Source organism: Oncorhynchus tshawytscha, linkage group LG04, assembly GCF_018296145.1.
Source record: "Oncorhynchus tshawytscha isolate Ot180627B linkage group LG04, Otsh_v2.0, whole genome shotgun sequence".
NCBI classification, from domain to species: Eukaryota; Metazoa; Chordata; class Actinopteri; order Salmoniformes; family Salmonidae; genus Oncorhynchus; species Oncorhynchus tshawytscha.
The window spans coordinates 4,207,405-4,212,144 of NC_056432.1; positions in this window are offsets into that span (position 1 = coordinate 4,207,405).

The window sequence follows — 4,740 nt, forward strand, 5'->3', positions numbered from 1 at the left end:
ATCTGGTGATTTTCTGGCAGAGAGGGTGCATAGGCCAATAGGGGGTTGAGAGCTGCAGAGACAGATGGTAAAGTGGTGAGAGAAAAGTCTAGAGACGATGAGGAAAAATGGTTTGATGTAAAGAGACAAAATGGGCTAGTGTGATTGAGAGATAACGTGAGATTGCACACACGCACACACACACACACACACACACACACACACACACACAGGCACACACACACACACACGCACACACAACAATGCCAAGCTTCAATCTAAGAGGTAATGTTTGTACACCCAATTGTTACTCCCTGGCATTTCTGTGTCACCAGAGGATTTTAGCTCCACAAATCAATTATTAGATTGTATTAGTGATTTAAATACTTAGATGGCTCACAACTCCCTCCAGCTAAATCAAGACAAGACCGAGGTACTTACTGTTGGAGCCAAAACACAAAGAGAGAATCTGGCCACACATTTTAATTCAAAAGGTAAAACAACAAACTAGCTGTTATTTTAGATTCTGAACATAATTTGGAATCACACATTAGGAACGTGACCAAAATATACTACATACACTACAAAAGTATGTGGACACCTGCTCGTCGAACATCTCATTCCAAAATTATGGGCATTAATATAGAGGTGGTCTCCCCCTTTGCTGCTATAACAGCCTCCACTCTTCTGGGAAGGCTTTCCACTAGATGTTGGAACATTGCTGCTATAACAGCCTCCACTCTTCTGGGAAGGCTTTCCACTAGATGTAGGAACACTGCTGCTATAACAGCCTCCACTCTTCTGGCTTTCCACTGGATGTTGGAACATTGCTGCTATAACAGCCTCCACTCTTCTGGGAAGGCTTTCCACTAGATGTTTGAACATTGCTGCGGAGACTTGCTTCCACTCAGCCACAAGAGCATTAGTGAGGTCGGGCACTGATGTTGGGTGATTAGGCCTGGCTCACAGTCGCCGTTCCAATTCTTCCCAAAGGTGTCTGATTTAAACAAATTCACATTTTATTAGTCACATACACATGTTTAGCAGATGTTAATGCGAGTGTAGCGAAATGTTTATGCTTCTAGATCCAATAGTGCAGCAATATTTAACAGGTAATATCTAACGATTCCACAACAAAACCGAATACACACAATCTAGTAAAGGATTGGGATGAGAATATTGTCATGCTGAAACAGGAAAGGACCTTCCCCAAACTGTTGCCATAATGTTGGAAGAAACATCTAGAATGTCATTGTAGCGTTTACCTTTCCCTTCACAGGAACTAAGGGGCCCGAACTGTGAAAAACAGCCCCAGACCATTATTCCTCCTCCTCCACCATACTTTACAGTTTCCACTATTCATTCGGGCAGGTAGCGTTCTCCTGGCATCCGCCAAACCCAGATTCATCCATCGGACTGCAAGATGGTGAAGCGTGATTCATCACTCTAGAGATAACGTTTCCAATGCTCCAGAGTCCAATGGCGGCGAGCATTACGCATGGTGATCTTAGGCTTGTGTGCGGCTGCTTAGCCATGGAAACCCATTCCATGAAGCTCCCAACAGACAGATATTGTGCTGACGTTGCTTCCAGAGGCAGTTTGGAACAGAGGACAGATGATTTCTACACGTTACGCGCTTCAGGTCTTTGACGGACCCATTTTGTGATCTTCTGTGGCCGACCACTTCGCACCTGAGCCGTTATTGCGCCTAGTCATTTCCATTTCACAATAACAGCGCTTACAGTTTTTTGAGGAACTGACTTGTTGTGAAGGTGGTATGCTATGGCGGGGCTACATTAAAAGTCACTAAGCTCTGACAATGTTTGTCTATGGAGATCGCATGGCTGTGTCCTCGATTTTATTGGCTGAAATCAACCAATTCCACTAATTGTAAGTGATGTCCTCATACTTTTGGCCATGTAGTTGAGTTTTTTACCACCTGAGAAACATTGCCACAGTGCGGCCGTTTCTCTCTCAGGATGACACAGAGAGACTTGTCCATGCTTTTATTACAAGCAGGCCTGACTACTGTAATGCTCCCCTGTCTGTTTTTCCCAAGAAAGACATTGGTCGGGTACTAACCAAGACCAGATGGAGAGCACACATTACACCGGTTTTATGGTCTCTGCGCTGGCTGCCTGTGAATTTTGGAATTCATTTTAAGATTATTTTATTGGTTTTTAAATCAATCCACAATTGTGCAACCCAATACATGTCAGACATGCTTTTAAGTGATGTACCCAGTATGTCCCTCAGGTCCTCTGGCCTTTTAACTATCCTGAAGTCTTGGACCAGGAGGCATGGAGAGGCAGCCTTTAGTTACTATGCCCCCAGCCTCTGGAATATCCTGCCAGAGAACCTGAGGAGGACCGAAACTGTGGACATATTTAAAAGGGATCTTAAAACACCTTTTTAGCTTTGCTTTTCCTGAAGGTGCTTTTCCTGAAGGTGCTTTTCCTGAAGGTCCTGAAGGTGCTTTTCCTGAAGGTGCTTTTCCTGAAGGTGCTTTTCCTGAAGGTGCTTTTCCTGAAGGTCCTGAAGGTGCTTTTCCTGAAGGTGCTTTTCCTGAAGGTGCTTTTCCTGAAGGTCCTGAAGGTGCTTTTCCTGAAGGTGCTGAAGGTGCTTTTCCTGAAGGTGCCTGAAGGTGCTTTTCCTGAAGGTGCTTTTCCTGAAGGTCCTGAAGGTGCTTTTCCTGAAGGTGCTTTTCCTGAAGGTGCTTTTCCTGAAGGTGCTTTTCCTGAAGGTCCTGAAGGTGCTTTTCCTGAAGGTCCTGAAGGTGCTTTTCCTGAAGGTGCTTTTCCTGAAGGTGCTTTTCCTGAAGGTGCTTTTCCTGAAGGTGCTTTTCCTGAAGGTGCTTTTCCTGAAGGTCCTGACGGTGCTTTTCCTGAAGGTGCTTTTCCTGAAGGTCCTGAAGGTGCTTTTCCTGAAGGTGCTTTTCCTGAAGGTGCTTTTCCTGAAGGTGCTTTTCCTGAAGGTGCTTTTTCTGAAGGTCCTGACGGTGCTTTTCCTGAAGGTGCTTTTCCTGAAGGTCCTGACGGTGCTTTTCCTGAAGGTGCTTTTCCTGAAGGTCCTGAAGGTGCTTTTCCTGAAGGTCCTGAAGGTGCTTTTCCTGAAGGTGCTGAAGGTGCTTTTCCTGAAGGTCCTGAAGGTGCTTTTTCGTCAGTCAGTTTTTATTGTCACTTTCTTCTTTGTATCCTCTTATGTCGGTGGTGTAGTAAATATTTCTGTATTCATGTTTAAAATGTGCTGTATAAATAAAGTTCGATTTGATGATATACAGACATATTCAGTAACCCAAGTTACAGCCAGGAGAAAAGTTAAGCTCCTGTTTTCAGCTTATTTCCGCCTCTCCTCTGGCTCACAGCAATAGCATTGAATAAGAGGGTGGGGCAGGAATTCAGCGTTATCTAAGGAAGGATCTCGAGACTCTGATTAAGTCATTATAGGAGTTATGCTGCGGTCGAATGCACGCTCCGTGCATTCAGCTCATTAGGACACAGTTCCTCTGTGTGAGCTGCAAGTTCTCTAACCTGGGCCTAGATCTGTTGGTGCTGTCGAGCCAATAGTCTGGTCCTAGATCTGTGGGTGCTGTCTAGCCAATAGTCTGGTCCCAGATCTGTTGGTGCTGTCGAGCCAATAGTCTGGTCCTAGATCTGTTGGTGCTGTCTAGCCAATAGCCTGGTCCTAGATCGGTTGGTGCTGTCGAGCCAATAGTCTGGTCCTAGATCTGTGGGTGCTGTCTAGCCAATAGTCTGGTCCCAGATCTGTTGGTGCTGTCGAGCCAATAGTCTGGTCCTAGATCTGTTGGTGCTGTCTAGCCAATAGCCTGGTCCTAGATCGGTTGGTGCTGTCGAGCCAATAGTCTGGTCCTAGATCTGTGGGTGCTGTCTAGCCAATAGTCTGGTCCCAGATCTGTTGGTGCTGTCGAGAATAGTCTGGTCCTAGATCTGTTGGTGCTGTCTAGCCAATAGCCTGGTCCTAGATCGGTTGGTGCTGTCGAGCCAATAGTCTGGTCCTAGATCTGTTGGTGCTGTCGAGCCAATAGTCTGGTCCCAGATCTGTTGGTGCTGTCTAGCCAAAAGCCTGGTCCTAGATCTGTTGGCGCTGTCTAGCAAATAGCAAATAGCCTGGTCCTAGATCTGTTGGTGCTGTTGAGCCAATATGCTGGTCCTAGATCTGTTGGTGCTGTCTAGCCAATAGCCTGGTCCTAGATCTGTTGGCGCTGTCTAGCAAATAGCCTGGTCCTAGAACTGTTGGTGCTGTCGAGCCAATAGCCTGGTCCTAGATCTGTTGGTGCTGTCTAGCCAATAGCCTGGTCCCAGATCTGTTGGTGCTGTCTAGCCAATAGCCTGGTCCCAGATCTGTTGGTGCTGTCGAGCCAATAGCCTGGTCCCAGATCCTTTGGTGCTGTCTAGCCAATAGCCTGGTCCTAGATCTGTTGGTGCTGTCTAGCCAATAGCCTGGTTCTAGATCTGTTGGTGCTGTCTAGCCAATAGCCTGGTCCCAGATCTGTTTGTGCTGTGGGGCAAACTACCTGCCCTCCAGGACACCTACATCTCCCGATGTCACAGGAAGGCCAAATCATCAAGGACATCAACCAACCGAGCCACGGCCTGTTCACCCCGCTATCATCCAGAAGGCGAGGTCAGTACAGGTGCATCAAAGCTGGGACCGAGAGACTGAAAAACAGCTTCTATCTCAAGGCCATCAGAATGTTAAATAGCCATTACTAGCCGGCTTCCACCCGGTTACGCAACCCTG